General features: G+C 52.9%; 1 pseudogene; it reads left to right on the forward strand.

Annotated features, from left to right (window-relative positions):
- The first annotated feature begins 9,511 nt into the window (after nt 1-9,511).
- Nucleotides 9,512-16,392, forward strand: LOC108536933 (lymphocyte-specific protein 1-like; annotated as a pseudogene).
- The last annotated feature ends 5,160 nt before the right edge of the window (nt 16,393-21,552 follow it).

The following is a 21,552-nucleotide window of genomic DNA, read 5'->3' on the forward strand; positions in this document are numbered from 1 at the left end:
TTCCTAGGAAACCCAGGAGCTGGAGCCTAAAGCCCAGCGGGGGCGTCTGCTTCCATGGTGGTGGAGTTGGGACCTCACAGCTGCCAGGACTTCCTCAGAGACACTCGTTGCCCACCAACTGAGGGAACTGGGTGTGCAGAAAGCACAGGCCTGGTGAGAACAGGAGCAGCTTCCCAGCTGGTGAGTGGAGTGTGAGACTGAGGGCTGTGGACATGACCTGCCAGACCTGAGGGCTGGGGTACTACACTGCGTATTGCGACCTTGCCTGTGCTGCAGAGAAGGGACTGCCTTGTGGCGCATGACCACTTTGGGTGCAGCCTGTACCAGGAGGGACCCAGGATCCATGTGCTGCTGACTGCCACCCAGAATACAACCACACCCTAGACCACGTGTCCCTTTCTTCCACTATGAAGTACTTGACCCCTCTCTGTTCTCCTTCCTGCTCAAAGCTGCCATTCCTGTTGCTGGTGACCCCTTTATGGGAGGCACATCCAGAGAAGGTCCTTCCTGAGCCTGGTCCCAGCCCTGATCAGAACAGCTGCCTGCTTTGATCAGTTACTGAGTCTGTTGAGTACAATGTGAGAGTGGATGAGTTTTGTGCTGCCTCTGAATTCAGTGAATTGTGTGTCCTCTCCTTTGAAGCAGATGGTTGATGATGAAGCGCCAGCCATGTAAATGAAGATCGGGTGAGGAGCAAGATGATGCCCAAGGGCAGGTGTCCTAAAGCACCTCAGCAGGAGAGTTTCCCCTCAGCAGTGACATGGTGGAGAAGCAGACTGGGAAAAAGGTAACACTGCCTCTTTCTCCCACCCTGCATGCTCACCGCACCCAGATGGGGATGAGGCAAGAAGAGGGTGCTGCCCGCGCATGGCCTGTTCTCCACCCTCTGGCCCTTTCCTTGCACCTCTGTCTGCAGCCAGGATTGGAGAGGGTGGTGAGGAGTGATATTTCCAAAAGTAGCCTTGCTTTTTTTGTATTTGTTATTTGGGGACCAAGGTTAAGTGTTAAACAATAGCTTTATGTATAGAAATTGCCCTGAATCTCAATGTGGCTGCATGTTTCTACCCCCAGGAATACAGGATTTCTCTCCCGGCTTCCATTAGGCCTGTCAGACATTCAGGTATCCTGATTGCAAGCAGTGCTGGGGCGTGTTGCTTCCAATTTTGGTTTATTCTAACTGTGAATAGGAATACGAGATGTAAATCCAAACCACCACATTTTATTGTGTGGTTAATGCTGATTCCTGGATTCCAAAGAATTTTGCACTTCTTGCCTTGCAATGTTGCGGGTGATGCAGTTTCCTGGGGTGCAAACTTCCTGTCCTGCAGTATTGGCAGGTGCTGCTGGGTTCTGGGGTGTTAGGAAGTGCAAACTTCCTCTCGTGCAGTGTCGGGGGACACGCAAGCTCTGGGGTGTGCCCAGCGATTGTGAACTTGGACAGATCCTGGTTCAAGTTCAGGCTTTGCCGTGTATCCTCTTTGTGACTGCCAACAAGTCAGCTGTCTGTCATGAGTCATCCTCCTGTCTCCCAGCAGGCACATGAGTGTCTGGTGAAGTGAATGGTGAGGCACGGTTGTGCTGTGCAGGTTGCATGTCATCTCCTGCCATCCTGTCGCTGTCATCCTTTGATCATCCTGCCTCCTTGCTCCTCCCTGCTTGGCCTGTGTGGCAGGCCATTCACCTGTGACCTGTCTAACCCTCAGTGGTTCCTGGTGGGTGGGATCCCCTCATTGTGGTTCCTGGTTGCTGCTTGCTCTGGGCTGCCTTCAGGTCCCTAGGTCACTACCTGTGAGGCCTCTTGCTGCTTCCTGTGCTGCTGTGCTGCAGCTCACCTCTCTGCCCATGTGGGTTTGGTATGGTGTGAACTTAGCAGAACTTAGCAGGGATTCCACATGTGAACATCAAGACAACCTTCCTCTCAGCAGCAACATGGGGATGATTCAGTTCACTTCTTTTTGGTTAATTGTGAAGCATTTTGTGAACATGGGACATGTGCAGGTGCTAAATGACAGTAACTGTAAGCCCCTTGATGTCTGGGCAGTTTCCAAGTATCTGCTCCCACTTGCTCTGTCCCAAGCTCCTCATGCTGTATGCAGACCTGGGTGGGTACCATGGCTTGTAGCCACCAGCAAAGCACGAGATGAAGCCGGTAGTTGGTCAGCACCATACTGCTGAGCTCACACGTGGGGTCGCGTGTTTGTGAAGCCTATGGAGTGTCTGGGTTTGGTGAATGGATTGGTGTGTCCTGCTGAGCTCCTGAGGAGATGGGTGGTCAGAGTGCTAATGTGCAGCCTTCAGCGGTGAGGCAGAAAGGTGCGAGGATGGGTCATGCTTCCTGGTGGTTCCGGCTCTTTTGTGGCTAAGCGCTCAGAGTGTTGGGATAGCTTCACGTTGCCACCCTGGTCTCATCTTCCTCATCGCATGGGGCTGGGTCCTGGGACTCAGCATTCATGGGGAGCAGACCTGCTCTGCAATGGTGCAGAATGCTGTGCACACAGCCCAGGCCCAACCCCTGTCCTGTTCAGCTCCTGCCACTGCCACCAAGCTTAGACTTCAGCACACTCCATGCATCTACTGAGAACTGTCTCCCAAAGAGGTCATGTATGGTGTGGTTTCACCTGGAGAGCGTGGAGGCATGAGCCATGTGTTTTGATCAAAACCCTGTCATATTCACATGGGTGATGTGGGTGGGGGTCCCAGGACCTCAAAACATCCGTAAAAGGGTTACTTTTACGGCTTCTGTACCTGGGTTGTGCTGTAGGTATAATGATGTTTGGATAGGGCTCTTGAGAGTCTGATGCTGGAGTTCTGGAGCGGCTGCATGAACGGACTGCTGAATGAACCTGACCTTTGCTTCATAGAGGATCCCATCCTCTGTGCCTGCAGGTTTTAGAGTATGGGTGGTAGTGGTGGCCTGGGTAGGATGCAGAAGGCACGTGGGGAAAGGAGATACTGGCCCTGGCATTGATGGTGAGGTGGCATCTGTCATTCCTAGTCGTCTCTCTGCCTGGTCTGATGAACATGAATAAGCAATAGGAGGAAGAGAGAGCTCTCTTGGTCAGGTCTCAGAAATGCTTATTGAGGAGGTGGTTCCCTGAGCCACTTGACACACCAGCCTGCTGGGCGTGGTGGAGCCCTACATCAGTGGACTAACAGGAAGGCAGTCCAGGCAGTATAGTGAGAAAGGCCAGGAGAGCCACAGAGAGCAGGTTATGTTGGCTCACGAGGCAGGGTATCCTGAATTGCAGGCAGCCCCAGTGCTGACATGTGCTCTCAGCTGCTTTGAGTTGTTCTCTTGCTTAAGGAGACAAGAGACTTGATTAACTGGTCCTGATACTGTATGTGGGAGCTCTCTTCACATCTGAGCTGTGAGGGATGTGTGGATTTCACTCTGGGTTTTTCCAGAAAGGTAGCTGTGTTCTGGATTCAGTTGTGTTGTTTTTTATTTGTTTGTTTGTTTTTTTTTTTTTTTTTTGAGACCAGAGTCTGACACTGTCACCCAGACTGGAGTGTGGTGGTACAATCTCAGCTCACTGCAACTTCTGCACCACTGCCCCCTGCCCCCCGCCCACCACTCCAGGCTCAAGCAGTCCTCCTACTTCAGCCTCACTCATAGCTGGGACCATGGGAGGATACCACCACACCCAGATACTTTCTATATTTTTTGTGTAGACCAGGTCTTACTGTGTTGCCCAGGCTGGTCTCAAACTTCTTAGCTCAAGTGATCCTTCAGCCTCCGCCTCTCAACATGCTGGTATAAGACATGTGAGCTACCACACCCAGCCTGTCCTGTTTTCTTTTTTCTTTTTTTTTCCAATTACTCATGGTAAAGCCAGGCATTTTCATCATGGAGGCAGACAAATTGTAAATGCATTACAGGGAGTAGGGATTTCTCAGGCCTAGTGGAGATTTCTTAGCTCAATAACACAGGAACTTGAAATAGAATGCCTGGGAAGATGCACTCCTGGTTGCAGCTGCTACCAGAAGAGACTATATTCCTTACAGAGGAAGTGATCTCAGAGTGCCAGAACTCAGGTGCACACATCTGACCTGCCTTCTCCTGGCACAGGCTGAAATGGTTTCTGCTCAGTTTTCTGCCATAAACTCCCTTTTCCTGATACAGTTTTGTGTTTTCAAAATAATATATTTTAGATTTTCCAAAAGAATCGTGATCTCAGTGACAGATACATGGAAGATGGAAATGGAGCTCATGACTGCAGTGCATCCTGATGCCATGCTGACCTGGCAGCTTGTGTGTGTCCCTTTGGCTGCACCAGTGAGCACAGTGGCAGGGATGTCAGAGAAAGGGCTCCTCCTCAGGCCTTCTCTCAGGGCCCATCCTGCACATGGTCTGTTACCACTGCTGATCGCGGAATCTCAGAACCACAGAGCTGCTTCAGGAAGAATGAGCAGGTGTCTGCATCGTTGAGTGTGTTCTGATCCAAAGGTCCAGGGCCACAGAGAACACTGTCATCTCCACCCCATGGCATAGTCACCCTGTCTCATTGTGCTCCGTGCATGCCACTCAGAGCACAGACATCCTCACAGACAACTGAGCTCCCCTTGGTAGTTCTCAAAGTGTGTCCTCCGACCAGCAGAGTCACCTGAGCAGCTGAGGCTTGTTAGAAACCCACATTCACAGCCCCACTGAGAGCTGGCGAGCTGTGTGAAGGCCAAGAAGCTGGAGGTGGCTCCCACAGTCATGGAGGCTGCACTTGAGAACTGAGCATGTGAACTCTCCAGCGAGTCTCAGTGGAAACCCCCTGAATCTGTGCCAGTTACAGACTTACATCTGGACTGAGGCCCCTCCCCAAAGGTAGCTTTGTCAGTGCTGCAAGTGAGGAACTGTGAGCTACGTTCCTCCCAAGACAAGTATTCCAGAAGTAACATTAGCTGAGAAGCTGGGAGGTGCATGGCCGCGCCTTAGTGTGTCCCACCTCAGGCTGTGGTTTCATGAGCAGGTTTGGGATGGGGTCTACAACTGAGTTAGTACAACTTTCTCTTTCTTCTGTGTGTGCTTCCCATAAGTGAAAGTCATGGTGAATCTGCATATGACGTGTGCAGAGCCTACCTCGTGTCATGAGGAGAAGCCAGGTGACCAGCAGGCCAGTAGGGCCCGGCAGGGTCTTTGTGACATGACTGTCACTATCTGGTCATCCTTGGGGCTTTAGAGGAGGTGCCTGATAAAGATTGGATTGAATGTTCGAGGTATTTGCATTTAGGAAGTGAGAACATTCTGTAGCATGTGCACATGGTTCCTGCTGACAGTCCTCTTGTGCTGGTGAGGAAAGCTCAGAGGGGCTGAAACAGGGCCTGTCTCACCCAAGGGGCACAGCAGACTCTGAGACCAGGTTGATGGGAGCTTCCTTCCTGGTGGCCGTGCCACACTCCACAGTGTAGGCAGCTTAGGGTGAGCCTTGTGTCCTGCAGGTGCCTTGCCCATGTGTACTTTTCTCTGCACAGCTCCTTGAGGTGTAAGGAGCTGGGAGGTGAAAAAGAAATTTGTGGACTTTTGAAGTGAACTATGAATACACATAACTGATATTTCATCTGTAAAACCAGGGATAATCACCACTCAGATGAGTATATATAATATTCCAGGGTCCTCAGGGCCTGCAGTAACGTTCCCCATTGCAAAAGTCACCTCTCCCCTGACTTCTGTCTCCACTGGTAGATTTTGGCTTTTGAGATTTCCATGGGAGACATTGGTTGCTCCACAGTGTCTGACTTGCAGGATTTTGCTCCTGTTGGCATTCTCTCCCTTCTTAGCTATGGCCATAATTGAGCGTAGCATGGTGTTCCAGTGCAAACACTGTATACAGAATGTATTTCTAAATACTCATAAATAATAGAGGACTGAAATTATAAAAGTATGTTTGCATTTGTAGACTCTTCTGTTGATGAGCCAGTGTGCCCCAAGAACCACCAGGGAATCCTCATCCCTGCCAGTGCACAGTGTGTGGGTCTGACGTCTGCGACTCTGATGGGTGTGTGGTGGCATCACATGATGGTGTGATGTGTGTTCTCTGTTGTCTTCTGGTGGTGAACATGTCTTCCTGTACTGTCTTCTAGAAGCTTCCATGTGTGAAGAAAGGGACTGAGCACAGTCTGATTCTAGAGGAGGCCTTGGGTACAGATGTTCCCAGCTTGGTTGCTGGATGCATCTGCCACTGTATGCATGGGGCTCCTCCACGAGGCTGCTTGCGCCTCCTGTGTTTGTTGTGTGCACCCCGCTGTTTATCGCGTGCACCACGCATTTACTGCACACACCTCAGGTTTACTGCATGCACCCCATGTTTACTGCGCACACCCTGTTTTCATGATGCTAACCCTTGGTGTTTATGCCACATACCCCCATTTTTATGACGCACACCCTGTTTTCATGGCCTGCACGCCAGCGCTCACCCTCAGTGTTTATGCCACACATCCCCGTGTTTATGGTGCACAGCCCCCGTGTTCATAGTGCACACTCACTGTGGCATTCCATTTGCATTCAATAATTGTTCATTTGCCTTTGGATGGGCAGTTTAGTTGTGTCATTTTTTGTATTATGAACAAAACTGCCTTGAACATCCTTGTACTTGTTTTTGAGCACACACACTTGTTTCATCCACGTCATGGGAAATGCATCTTCAGCTCTTCCCCGAAGCCTCACTGGTGTTTGCTGGGGCCTGCAGAGCCTGTCTTCTCCCAGCCATCCTGGTAGAAGTGCTGGTGTGTATCTCCTGGTGGCTGTAATTTGCATTTTCCTGATGAGAAACACCGTTTCAAGTGTTCATTGTCTATTTGGATATTTTCTTTTGTGAAGTGCCTGTTGGGGGATGCCTGTAGGCATTCTTGCCTTGACCATGGACCTGGGGACAGTGTTCCTTCTGTCCAGGCTTCCTAGAGGCCATGATCAGTTTGGGGCTTTCGTCCCACGTCACAAACAGTTTGGAATTTTATCACAGGCCTTTTCTGGAGCTGTTGAAATGAGCACATGATTTTCTTTCCTTTATTTTCTTAATGTGTTGAAATACATTGCTCTTTTAATTTCTTGCATTCTCCAATCTATTCTTAGTCCTATCATTTGTGTGATCTTTTTTTATACATCCTGTCTGTATTCATAAGGTATGTTGGTTTTTATAATTTTGTCTTCATAGAATATCCTCATCAGGTTCTGAAATTAGAGTTATGGTAGACTCTTCAAATGTTTGGTAGAACCCAACCCCTGGGCCACAGTGTTCTTGGAGGAAGGGATTTAAGATTGGAGCTTCTTCCTGGTGTGTGCCATTCTTTCCTGGCATTCCCTGGCCCCATGGAGGATGCCTCTTTCATTCCAGGTGGGGACTGCACGCAGAGAGGGCAAAAGAAAAACTCAGTGCAGCTGCAGCCAGGCAGTGGATGAGCTGCATCTGGGCACCCAGGCTGAGGGCTGGGAGGGACCTGCACTGGTGGGGTGGGTTTTATGCACCCTAGGTGTGGGAGGAAACTGCCACTGCTGGAATGGGTGTTAACACTCCTGAGCAGGGCTGGAGGGACCTGCACTGCTGGGGTGGGTGTTATGCTTCCGATATCCCATCTCCCCAGAGGTCCATCTGGCACCCTCCTCCACCTTACCGTGTCTCACTGGAGAGGTGGGCACACTGCCATGGCTCCAATCTGCTTGCTAGCTTCTCTTTGACTCTAGTTCCACTCTGAGCTTGCAGCATGTTCTGGAAAGCTCTCCTGTGGTCACTCAGGGATGTCTCTGATTAACTGCCAGGCTTGGTGGGTGCAGGGTTGACCAGTTGAGCTAAAAGATGCATCTGGGTCCCAGGAGGCAGGACTGTGGCTGGGGTGCTTGGGTTTCTCCCAGGAACAGTTGGGTGTCTCAGCCCTGGAGCAGCTGAGACCTCCAGTGCTCTGAAGGGACCACTGACCACTTGTGGTATTTACCAATAGCTTACCTAGGGACAGTTCCAGAAAGAAGGCTTACTGATGGAGAAGGGGAGAGTATACTTCTGGGGACTGTGCTGTCCACTATGGCACAAGGTGTAGCACCCAGGACTTCTGTGTGTGATGTGCTTGGCTGTTGTGGGTGGTCGCTGCACGCAGGACCTCTGTGGGACATGCTTGGCTGGCATAGGTAGGCACTGCCCTGGCATCTTCTCTGTGGCTGTGCCTTTCCATGGCTATTGCCCCGTGTAAGGGAAGTTGCCGTTTGCAGACCTTCAACTGTGACATGTACTGGGAAGGCCAGGGAGTGGGGCTGCTATACCTGTCCAGTTCTGGTGCTGACTAAAATTTGTAAGACTCCACTGAGCAGCGTAACCTAGGTCAGCTGGGGGCTGGGGGCCCTCCTGGTACTGGTGTCTATTCTATGAGAGGAGCCTATTGTGACAGCTCTGGCGGTGGCTGAGTCTGTATCGGTGCTCCCACTATTGCACGCTCCCCAGCCCAGGTTTGGGTTTGGGCTTCCCCACCCTCTCCCTCTCCCTCTATAACTCTGAATTGTACCATGTACATGTACCCATCTACAGTTCAGGAGACTGCAGAAATTACAGAAACCCCACATCCCTAGCGTGTGTGTCACAGCAGCTCCCTCCCCCATCCCCAGGGCACATCTTTTAGCCAGTGGATTATGCCACTGAGGCAGATGCTTGCTCAATGCCAACCTTGGTACTGGGGCTGGATTTGGGACTTCACAGTCCCTGCCCTGCCTCTTGCCTGGTGGTTGGGCTCTGCACTCAGGCCTTCAAGGGACTGTGCTACCCTGCAGGGGCTCCTCCCACCTCTCCAGGAAGGCAGAGATGGGGCTGGGGGCTGCACAGTGGCCTCTAGAATAGTGGAAAAGTCCATGTTCAGGAATGGAAAAGGCAAAAACTGCAGCACAGCCAGTGTGAGATACGCAGAGTAAGAAGTGCTTGGCCAGAACTCAGAACTGAGGGTGGAGGGAGCCATGGCCTGTCTCTCACCTGGGGAAGACAGGCACCCCAGGAGGCCCTGCCAAACCTCACTCCACAGTGAGGCTCCTGATGGGAATATGGCTATGCGTGGCAACACCTCTCTTTTGAGAAAGCAAAGCGCTTGTTTTTCCTCATTGTTCAGTACCTCCCAGGAAGGCAGGGAGTGGAGTGGGAGGTAGCACGTGTCTCTCTCCTCTGCTTTCTCCACACACACACCAGAGTACTGAGCATCCCTCCAGTAAGCAGGAGGAGAAATGGGCCAGAGTCGGGACTGAGCCACAGCCCTGCCCCAGGCTTCTGTTTGAAGGTTCTGCAGTCGGTGGCCAGCCTTACACAGCCATGCCCTGGGGTGCAGGAAAGGTGTTCATTGCTCAAATAAGAGATTTGCTTCTCCTGGCACATGAAACAAAATCTTGAGAGCTTGAGAATTTAATTTGGGAACCACAACTGAAACCAACCCTTTCTTTTCTAGGATAAAGATGAAGTTTTCTAACCAAAGCCCCAAAACCTGGAGCATGGCGATGGTGGGAAGGAGGTAAGGGAATGAGGCAGCAAGTGGAATCAGCCCTTCACTGCCAGCGCCAATGGGGAGCAGAAGGACTCTGACACAGGTACCAGCCCGCAGCATCTCCTACAGTCAACCCTCCATTGGCAGCCTGGAGCAGCCCAGGCAGGGTGTCCCTGGCTCCTGCACCTCCAGGCTTTGCACTGGGACCCACTCTAGCACCCTGCAAGCCATCCAGGGTAAGGGGCAGCAGGGGCAGAGCACAGGCTCCCATGTGCCACCTCCCTTCGACCTGTGGGTCAGGCCCACGGGGCTGATTGGAGAGCTTCACTCTTGGGTCCCACATGCATGGAGATGCACCTGTTGCGTGTCCAGCCCTGGGTGAGGTATGGGGCTGCTCACCTGTAGGTCTTCTGACAACTGGATACAGAAGAGAGACAGTGGTTCCTTTCAGGGCCACAAAGGCACAGGAAGAAACTCCATTGCTTGTAGTAAACACCAAAGAGAGCCCTAAAAGTGAGCAGAAGGCAGGGAAGTCTTCCCAAGTGCAGGTAGGGTCTGAGGCTACAGAGCAGGAGTGCATGTACTGTATGCGTGTACCTATGCCAGAGTGTGTGCCCATGTGTGTATGCCCATGTGTATGTGTGCCTGTGTGCACATACCCGTGTATCCATGTGCATGTGCCCGTGTGTGTGTGTGTGCCCCTCTGCATGCATGTGTGTCCATGTGTGTATGCCCGTGTGTGTGCCTGTTTGTGCCCGTGTGTGCCTGTGTGTGCCCCATGTGTGCCTGTGTGTGCTCCTGTGTGTGACTGTGTGTGTACCCATGTGTTTGCCTGTGTATATGTGCACCCATGTGTGTATGCCCATGTGTGTGTCCATGTATGTATGGTGTGTGTGTGCCCGTATGTGCCTGTGTATTTATATGCCCATGTGTGCATGCCCATGTGCATGTGTGTGCCCATGTGCATGTGCCTGTGTGTGTGCATGTGTGTGCCCATGGGCATAGGCACACGTATGCCTGTGTATGTGCTTTTGTGTACCTGTTTGTGCCCATGTGTGTTCCTGTGTATATGTGTGCCCATATGTGTATGCTTGTGTGTGTGCTTATGTGTCCGTGTATGCCTCTGTATGTGTCCATGTGTGTATGCCCATCTGTGTGCCCATGTATGTGCCCATGTATTTGTGTGGTTGTGTGTGTGCCCATGTGTGTTCCTGTGTATGTGTGTGCCTGCATGCACATGCCTGTATGCATGTCTGTGCCCATGTGCATGTGCCTGTGTGACGGCCCATATGCGTGTGTGCCCGTGTGTTTACATACCTGTGTTCCTGTGTGCCCATGTGTGCCTGTATGCCTGTATGCATGTGCATGCCTGTTTTCATGTGTGCCCATGTGCAAGCCCATATGTATTCGTGTGCACATGCTCCTGGCGGGGTCAGCACCTCCTGCAGCACCTCAGTTTTCCAGTGGATTCTGTCTTCAGCTGTTCAGTGGGGAGCCCAGGCATCTGCAATGGCCGTGCTTGCTCTTTGGTGATTTTTGTGTCCAGAGGCCTCCTTGTTCTGCTGGTCGTTCAGCTTCTCTACAGCCCTGCTGGGGAGGGTGGGAGCAGTAGAGCACTAAGCTGGCCACAAAGCCTGGAGTGAACCAGGAGAGTGCTGAGTCAGGCCCTGGGCTCTGTCTCTGGCTTCCTAAGACTCTGAGAATGCAGCCATAGCACAAGGTGCAGAGGCCATGCCACAATACAGGGTTGAGAGCAGATGGGGAAAGGGATCCAGGTGAGAGGAGCTCATGATACTAAGGAGATTGTTGAAGAGGAACGGCAGCAGGCACAGCTGGTAATGAGAATCCACACCCCAGCTTTTGTCGGCACAGCCCAGGAAGCCTTGGCTTTTATGGTTGTGCGACTGCCGTAGGCCCATGGCCCCTCCTGTCCTATGTCGGGTGCTCCAGGGATGTGCTCACAGTAGCCAGGTGGAGACTCTGCCGAGTGAAAGCCCAGCAGAGAGGGCTAGTTTTCCCAGATGGGAAGCAAGGAGGTGTTGCAGTGCCAGGGACATGGCTCTTGTCTCTGGGCCAGCACATCCAGGGATAGGAAGGCTGCAGGGACACTAGCACAGGCCCAGGGAGGAGTGGACAGTCCCTAGCAGTGGACAGCTCCGAAGAAGAGCATTGGGAGACACAGGGAAGCAAGTGGACAGAATGTGTGGATGGGTTGTGTGAGGGACCTTGGTCCCCAGAAGGGAGGGCCTGGGTGACTCCCTGGAGCTCCCAGTGGTGCTGTGTACTCTCAGTCTTTCGGCCTAGAGAAAATCAGCCCAGGCCTGAAAACCCTGTGTTTGCTGGCTTTGGTCCCCATGCTGGTTTTGGCTGTAGCCATCACATTGATACGTAGCTGTTAGCTCTTTGCACAATGGCTGTGTGAGAGTGGCCTCACACCTTTGAGGTGTTTCTGTGATGCCTCTGGAAGTGTTAAAAAAAACAAATCCATGAAGTGCTGACAAGCAGGTACAATGAGGACAAGATCCGCCGAATTCTGCCCCAAAGGGGAGCAGGGTCCCCTGCACAGCAAGCTATTTTGGACATAGTCAAGGTGTCATTCTGAAGTGGGTTTCTGGGGTGAGTCCCCCACGTTTCTCACACTTCCTGATTCACTTTTCTGTCAATTTTTACATCTATGGCTCTGGAGCCTCAGAGGGTCTGGGTGCACCCCCACCCCAGGGATGAGTACGCATTTGCTGTCTGCACCACTTTGTGGGCCCTGTGGGACTAGGCCAGAGTGGGTCAGCACCCCACACCCCTAAACCTTGCAGCCCCTTCTGGGCCCACATTCTTAGAGAGGGCAAGGCTCGGATACCTTCTTGCAAGATCCGGAGACAATTCCCCAAGCTCCTCAGTCCCTCACCACCAGCTCTAGAACTATAGTACTTCAGGGCCATAGAGAACCTGAGGCTTATGGAGGGGACAGCATTTGTTCCCACAGGTGCTGGGTGAGGCAGGAGGCGTTCAAGCAGGGGATCACTTGGGATGTCTATTTGTTTGTTTGTTTTCTAAGACCGGAAATATTAGCAGCCCAGGATACCCAGCCCCTTAGTCTTGGCGGGGACCATCGAACAGAGTTTGCCTCCCATGAGCCCCACCACCAAAGTAGGTCAAGCTGTCAAGCACGCTATCTTCTCCCCTCTCTTGGACTAATACCCAAAAGGCCAATGCCACATACCAGCCACAGGAAGAGCAGGCCCAGGCCTGGCTTTTATCTGCTATTTCTCCATTGCCTGGTGCTCAGCAAACCCCCATGATATAAGGGTTGGGGGTTGGATTGGTGGGTGGAGTGGTTGGGGGGATGGAGGATGGGGCTTGCCTTGGCTGCTGCAGGCCTGTGCCTGTCTCCAACCTCTGCAACTCATTGACAGGACTGAGTCCCTAAACTGCTCCACAGAAAAGAGGCCTGTTTGTCTGTCTGTCTGTCTGCTCTCTGAGCTCAGAGAGTAGATTTCCCTAAGTGGGGTTGGAGAGGAGTCACAGGGGAAAGATCAAGAGACCAAGCAGGGCTCTGGGAGAGGTTTGGGCAGGCTGGGAGAAGCCTTGTGGGAGACACGGGGCCTGACTCATCTTCTACCCTCTAATAACAGTGTGAAGAAGTGCCAGCCAGACTTGCACATCTCCAAGATTCACCAGCAGCTGGAAGAATACACGCAGGCCATCGAGGTGTGACCTGGCTCCCCTCTCCTGGAAGGTCCCTCCTCTATTCTGGCACCATTCCTTCATCCAACCAGTGCCCTTCCATCCAATCAAAGCCACTTTATTCAGCCAACACTCTATCCAGCCAATACTTCTCCATCCAATCAGTGCCCCTCTGCCCAACCAGTGTTCCCCCATCTAATCAATGTCCCTCCGTGTATTCAATGCCCCTCCGTTTAATCAATGCTGCTCCATCCAACCAATAGTCTCCCATCCTATCAGTGCTGCTGCACCCAATTAATATTCCTTTATACAACCAAAACTCCACAATATTCAGGGTTCCTCTATTCAATCAATGCCCCCTATCAGAACAATACTCCACCATGCAATCACTGCTCCTGCATCCAATCAATGCCCATTCATCTTGTCAGTGCTCCTATATCCAGCCAGTATTCCTACAGTCAACCAGTGCCCCTTTATCCAACCAGTACTCCTTAATCCAATCACTGTCCCTCCATCCAATCAAGGTTTCTCCATCCATCCAATACTACTGCATCCAATCAGTGCTTCTGCATCCAATCAGTGCCCGTTCATCCAGTCAGTGTCCCTCCCATCCAATCAATTCTCCTCCATCCATCAATGCTTCTCCATCTGACCAATAGCCCTCCATCCAACCAATAATCATCTATCCAATTAATGGCTCTCCATGGAATCAACAACCCTCCATTCAATAGTACCTCTATCTAATCATTGCTCCTTCATTTAATCAATACTCCTACATTCAATGTCCCTACATCCAACCAATATTCCTTCATCCATCAGCTTCCTTCAATCCAACCAATAAACCTTCATCCAAACAATACTCCTATTCATTCAGTGTGCCTCCATTCAATCAGTTCCCCTTCATCCAACCAATATTCCTCCAGCCAACCAAAACAACTTCATCCAGTCAGTGCCCCTCCATCCAATAATGCCTTCCCATTCAGTCAGTGACCTTCTACCAATTTCCCTCCATCCAGCCAATATGCCTCCATCTAACCAAATAGTTTCACTTAGTTAATGCCTCTGCTTCCGATCAGTGCCCTTCTGTTCAACCAATACTTCTTTATCTAATCAGGACATCTCCATATAACTAGTATCTTCCATCCAACTAATACTTCTCAACTAAATCAGTGCCCCTTCATCTACCCAGTGCCCTACCATCCACCCAGTACTCACCCAACAAGCACTACTCTATCTTACCGTATTCCTTCATCCAATCAGTGCTTTTCTGTGCAATTAATGATCCTGCATCCATACATTACCTCTTCACCCAATCAACAGTCTTCCATTCAACCAGTTCTTCTGATGTCAGTTATTACCCCTTCAACCAACCAATTCTCTTCCATTCAACCAGTACTTCTCCATCCAATCCAAGTTCCTCTATCCAACCAACACCCTTTTATCCAACCAATATTCTTCTATCAAATTAATGTCTCTCCATCCAACCAGTAATCCTGCATCCTATCAATCAATGCTCCTGTATCCTATCAATATTCCTCCATCCAACCAATACTTCCCATGCAATCAGTACTCCTTCATTTATTCACTCCTCCTCCATCCAGTCAATACCTTTCCATCCTACCAGTGCCCCTCCATCCAACCAATACTCCTTCATCCAATCAATGTCGTCACATGCAATCAGTGCCCCTTCATTGAACAGTATGTCTGTATCCAACCAATCCTACTTCATTTAATCAAAGCCACTCCATCTAACAAATACTCCCTCATATAATCAATAGCTTTCTATCCAATCAATATTCCTTCATCTATCAACACCTTTCTATACAACCAGTGCTACTCCATCTAATCAATGCTCCTCCATCCAACCAATACTTTGCAATTTAACCACTGTCCCTCCATCCATTCAATGCCCCTCCATCGCAACCATGGTCCCCCAGCTTTACCCCATGAGCAGCATGGAGGCAGACCCACATCTGTCCTGTGCGCCATAATCTCCTAAGTGCTATTCAGTACAGGGAGGTGTCTCACAATTGCATTGGAGGGAGGAAGGCACATCTTTTCAGTGATCCCCATGCTAGGGCTTCATTGGGAAAGTGCTCCCAGGGAAAATACAAAGACAGAGCAGAGGGTTGCCCAGTGTGACCCACTGATGTGTCCATGGTGGCCATCCACCAAAGTAATCCTGACACTTTGCCTCCTCTGCAGACCGCTGGCCAGTCCCCCTTGCCAGGCCTCCATAGAGCTGCCCAGCATGGCCGTGGCCAGCACCAAGAATCAGTAGGAGACGGGTGAGGTGCAGACTCAGTCTGCAGCCAAGACTCTGCCCTGCAAGGTAACGTTCTTTCCAGGGGCAAGGCTGGGCTGCAGAGCCAGCATCTGGGAATTTAACAGCAGGCCTGTTTTCCTTTTTAAGGCAAACGTGGGGCTGTCCAGGATGTGGGCAGACAGAACACTGAGGCATTGCAGTATGGTTGGGTTCACCCTTGCTCATGTCAAAGGCTGTGTTGGCCAAGTGGAGTTGAATCTCACCTTTATTCCTTTCCCTGCCTCTTTCACTGGGATTGCACAGAAAAAGATTAGGTAGGCAGGTCCCAGGCTCACTGGCCAGGTAAGCAAGGCAAGAGAGAAGGGCCCAGGGCTTCTACTCCCTGAGATGCAGGAGTCTGCACTTGTGATATATCCTTCTGCTGCCCACAGGATATTCTGGCTGGAGACATGATCAAGAAAAGCCTCTGAGGCCGGGCGCAGTGGCTCAAGCCTGTAATCCCAGCACTTTGGGAGGCCGAGACAGGTGGATCACGAGGTCAGGAGATCGAGACCATCCTGGCTAACATGGTGAAACCCCGTCTCTACTGAAAATACAAAAAACTAGCCGGGCGAGATGGCAGGCGCCTGTAGTCCCAGCTACTCGGGAGGCTGAGGCAGGAGAATGGCGTGAACCCGGGAGGCGGAGCTTGCAGTGAGCTGAGATCCAGCCACTGCACTCCAGCCTGGGCGACAGAGCGAGACTCCGTCTCAAAAAAAAGCCTCTGAGAGCAGAAGGGAGGCTCCGAGGCCTCATCAACAAAGTAGAGCTTAAATGTGGTTGGTGCAATCAGGGTGGGTACAGAAGGGCTTCCCAGAGGTAGAGACAGTATCATTTCCTTTCTGCTGCTCTCACTTTCAATCTTGGTCTCCTTCCCCAACAGAGCACCCCATTTGGGAAGAGGTATGTTTGTGGCCACCGGGCATGGGAAGTATGAGGAGGTGCTTGTGGAAGGGGGCCTGGCACCCTAGACCTCCCATCTTGGTGAGTCCCCAGCAACCCACAGAGTGGGATGAGGTGTACACACGTGCACTGTGCTGGGATCTTGGTGACCTGGAGCCCTGTTGCAGTCTGCAAGGTGGGCCCCAAGTTTCTTAGAACCCAGACCAGCTCAGTCTCCCAGCCTTGCACAGATTCCACCTCCCTATCCTGACATCAGATTCAGAATCTGCTCATTTCACCAGAGTCAGCTCAGCTCAGCCACTGCTCCACCAGAGAAGATCAAGGCTCCCATCTGGGACTCCCCAAAAGCCCCAGCAGGGCTCACGAGGGAAGTGAGAGTCAGCCTGGCCACCAAAGGGCTAGCATTGAAGTAAGTGGATGGCATGGATCCCGGGTCCCTGCCCATCTGTGTGCTGGGGGTCCATAGAGGGGCAGGAACTTAGGTCCTACTCCCTGTCCCAGATGGCCATTCAGGAGTCTTGATGCCCTCCCCATCCCATGCTGCCGACAGCAGCAACACTCCTGCCATGGTTAGACACACATTTGTTAATAACCTGGGCCTGAGGCTCCATTTCCAGTACCCATCACACCCCAGAGTGGGGCAGCAGGCCTCCTACCATCTTTCCCTGCTAAATCCTGACTCTCAAGCTGCAGCTGAGGCTTTTACTGGTACCTCTGTGTCTCACTCCTGTCGTTGGCGACCCCCACCAGAGCCTGGCTGACTGCCGACTGGCCCCTCCACTGTCCCTGCTGGGACCACAGCCCCTTCTCAGCCTTGCTTGGCCAACCTGTTCTCTCAGAGTTGGGACTGAGGGCTTCCTCCTCATCCAGCTATCAAACCCTTGGCATGGCCAATGCTGAGACCCTCTCTCTACCACCAGTCAAACCCTCGAGTTCTGCCCCCTCAGGCTGTCAGCCCAGGTGGGGGAAGCAGAGGTGGGCAGTGAGATGGGTCACGGTGGGCCTTCCTCCACCCCATGATGAACCCCTCCCTGCCTGTCCCTGAGAACTTGTATCAGTGCCAAGTCCCACTCTTACTAGGGGCTACCCTCTGCACCCCAGTCCCAGGGTCTGGCTCTGCCATTAGGAAGCACAGGCAGCAAAACTGCTGACTCTGCTCCTGACACCAATGGTCAAGCCAGTCTGACCATGCCCATGCCTCAGCAAGCAGATTTCTGCTCCCAATCTTTGACAGCAAAAGGGAGGAGTGATGAGAGGCCCAGTACCCTGAGGAGCCTGGGCTAGGTCAGTAGGTGCAATTCTCTGCCATATTACCTAAAGTTTTCATCCAAAGGCCTCATCCCAACACAGACCCATTCTCTGTTCCCCTTACACTAATGCAGCCCAGGGGGTCCAGTTCTCCTGCTCCTCCCCATTCACCTGACCACCTTCCTGACATCCAACTGACACCCTCCTAACACTCCTTTTGCCCTTCCCAGGCTGCCCTGCACCCCATTCCCCTTGGGCCCTGGGGCATCCTCATGCAGTGACTGTGGGCTCCCAGCTGGAGTCTCAGGCCTCTCTTCTGACCACCCCATGGTCCTGGGCCCTGGAGCCGTTCTGGCTGGTCACTGTGCAGTTGAAGTTCTTCAGCTCCAGGATGGAGTGGACTGTGGGAAGGGGCTGGGTGGCCTCCTGCATGTTCAGGGCATTGAACCCAGGCTGGTACAGGGAGGGCAGGCAAGTGAGTCTGGCTGTGGTGTGCTCCTTACTACTGGGCCCCACCAGGCACTCTTGGGTTTCTGCCACCAACATGCGTCACAGCATGGCATCCCCCATCCTGGAGGCCCAGGAGGCAGGGCCCGGCATGTGGCGGGAGTGGGCACCTTCTGCTCGAAGGGGGTGGGCACTTCTGGCTCCAGGCTCTGCTCCATCCCCAAGCACAGAGGCTCCAGGGCCTCCTCCAGCAGCTGTTTCTTGAGCCATGTCCAGCCACTGAGTCAGGGCTTGGATGCAACTGTGGGAACAGGACACAGGTAAGGGCCTGATGCTAGGCCAGGGGATGAGGCCCAGGCAGGACTGGACACTTGCTCGGCCTCAGTGGTGGGGCCACCCGTTGGGATTTCTTCCAGGTGCTCTCCGCAAGGTTCCGTGAGGACCAGACTGTGCAGTGAGGGCTTCAGCATGTGGCAAGTCGGAGCTATAGGCACCACGCCCTTGACACTAGTCTCTCTGGGCACTGAGGTCTGGAAGCCAGGTGGCAGTCATAGTACAGTGGGTTTCTCAGGCCAGTGACTGGCAGCCTGGGCTGTGGTGGGCAGTGCACAGATGTGAGCCACTGCGACCAGGGGCTGGTCCCTGAGGGGACATGGTCGGGGACATCTCCATTCTGGCTGTTGGATCCCCCTTCTGCAAGTGTCCTGGAGGGCTCAGGGGTCCCATCGTGTGGGGATGGTACCCACTGGATGTGTACCTGGGTGATGTGGGTACCCCTAGACAAGAGGGCTGAGACAAGGATGAAGCCACTAAGGGGCTGGACAGGTTCGGGGTGGGGGCTACAACTTGCAGCCCCTTGGCCATGAAGTGAGCAGCTAGAATCTTGTTCTGGGTGAGTCTGAAGGGGAACGTGGACTTCTGCAGTGGTGACACCATGTGGTGGATGACGGGGATGTGCAGGGAGTGGGGTAGGGCAGCCATCTTATGCGGAGCCACGTTGGGGCATGTGGCTTCAGGAGAGTGTGGGACTTCGGCAGCGTGCGGGCCCTCAAAAATGTGCAGGGCTGTGACCTCCTGGTCGTGGCAGGCCTCTCTCAAGGGGGACAGGGATGTGTGGAAGGCCCTGGGTGGGGCGAGGTGCATACCCCTTGTCATCTTCTGGACAGAAGCGCCTTCCTCAGGAGCTTCTGTAGATGCAGGCTGTCCTTCCCTGGCTTGGGCAGCAGGGGTAGTGGGGGCCTGGATTTCCCTGGAGGCTCGGGCCATGCACCTCGGGTGCCATTGACGTGTCTGATATGAGCATGGCTGTGTCCTGGGGTGAGAGGGACAGTGGTCAGGCCAGCCCTCTTCCCTCCCAAGGTGGGAGACCTGTGTCTCCCTTGGTCCAGGGACGACCTGGGACCAGGGGTGTGAAGACCTGACCATTCTGCTTTCTGAGCACCCAGAACCTGCCTGGGACATTATGACCTCCACTGTGCCTCGGGGACTTTGGGGTGATACCACCATCACCCCAAGTGTAGAAATGAGGTTACAGAGGCCGAGTCCCTCTAGTGACAGAACTAGAACCTCCCTCTGGATCTCTGTCTTCCATGCCAACCTGGCAGAAAGCAGGCTCAAGTACACGGCCAGGGTCAGGCCGCAATGCCATGTGGACTGGGGTGGGAGACGCAGGTGAGCCCCAAGTCAGAGGCATGCCCCTAGCCAGCTGCTGGCCACTGCCAGGACTGGAAGAGCGGCTGCATGGAGACACGTGAGGGGCACCCCAGTGTCACTGGCCCGACCACAGGTGCGTCCACTGTGAGCCAGTGGTGAGGAGTGGTGGCCAAGACACTCAAGAAAGCTGAGGCTGCATCATCAGAGGCAGATTGGTCTGAAGGTGAGCAATTTTTGCTGAGCTATGCTAAATGGGATATTCCCACAGACCTCCTGGCTGGGGTGGTCTCTTGAAACTGCTCACCCTGGTTTGTGGGCACCACATGTTTGCAAGGACATTGACAAATAGCATCTGTCCAAGCCAGAGACTGTCTGGTTTGGGGAAGGAGGGAGACTTAGGGGCTGCTGCTGGTGGGGCTGGCTCTGCCAAGGCACGAACAGAGCTGCTGGAGGGTGGGGACAAAGAGCCCGCCAAGGCCTCGCTCTTAGCTGCCAGCCTGCTTTGGACGCCGGGACTGCAGGAACCATGAGAACCTCAGTTCCAGCTCCCGGGGTAGACAGGCTGCTTGGCAGGCAGGCCGCCTTCCCTCTACCTGGAGTCAGGTTTCTAGCCAGAGGTCCAGACCCAGAGCACAAGTGCTGACTCTGGGAAGCAGACCTCTGAGGCAGGGCATCTTGTCCCGTGGTGGAGATGGGGTGTGGTCAGGGCAGGGAGGCCAGCAAAGAGAGGTTCAGGGAGCAGACTCTGTGGGGTTACGGGAGGCAGGTCTGTGGCCCTCTCTGGACCCCAGCCTAATGCCCTCTGCACCTCATGCTTATGTTCCAGCTTCCTGGGTCTGGAATTCCAGCCATGTGGCACCCTCCATGTACCCAGGGGAGATTCTGGCCAGACACTGCCCCCTGCCCTGGCTAAGAAGCTCCTTCCTGTTGCCAGCGTGGCCTACCATTGCCTGTTTGATGCACCCCACTACCACCTCCTTTTGCTCCTGGACCTTTTAGCCTCCCTGCCCTTCCACTCTCTGACCCCCCACCTGTTCCCTCACCCCCAAACCTCTCTGCTTCTCATTACTTGGAGGAGGTAAGAAACACCTGATCACTGGCCAATTACCCCTGGAGTATTACCACTGGAAATTACCCCTGGAGAGGCCAAGTGCCTTCTAGGACATTAGGAGTTTGAGGCATAGCCTGTGCAGAGAAGGCAGGTCACCTCCCAAATCAAACGGGAAACTGCAGGTCAAGGGCTGACAACGGCCATGCAGGATGCTCGATGCTGCCTCCCCCTTGAAGTCTGCTTGCCACCCCTCACTCCCCCATTTTGTGTAATAAAGCTCCCTGTGTATTTCCATGTGCTGACTGTCTTGTACTCACTAAGCGGGCAGGGCTGGCCAGGATGGAAAGACTGGGCCAGTGACCAGCCCATTCCCATACCACACAGCATACTGTGGTCTCTGGGTTCAGGCAGTCTGACTGTCTCATGGCCTTTGCAGTGTAAGACTCCAGCACATAAATTCTGTGATGGTCTAAGTCAGGGCACACACAATAGGTGGGGTCCAGGTTTCCTTTTCCAGAATGTCTGTGATATCCTATCTCCACCATGACTACCCCAATATAAATTTCCATGCCCTGATTGTGCACCCATTGAGGACAATATCCACCTTGGGGTCTCCCCAACACCCCCCAGTATGTGCTCCGTGAAGGTTTTGTATACAGACAAATGGGTGGATGGGTGGGTGGGTGGATGTATGGATGGATGGATGGATGGATGGATGGATGGTTAAGTGGGTAGTCGAATGGATAGATGAATAGATGAATGGTTGGTTGAGTGGATGGATAGGTGGGTGAATGGATGGGTGGGTGGGTGAGTGGATGAGTGGTTGGGT

Source organism: Rhinopithecus bieti, unplaced genomic scaffold, assembly GCF_001698545.2.
Source record: "Rhinopithecus bieti isolate Rb0 unplaced genomic scaffold, ASM169854v2 scaffold_14825, whole genome shotgun sequence".
NCBI classification, from domain to species: Eukaryota; Metazoa; Chordata; class Mammalia; order Primates; family Cercopithecidae; genus Rhinopithecus; species Rhinopithecus bieti.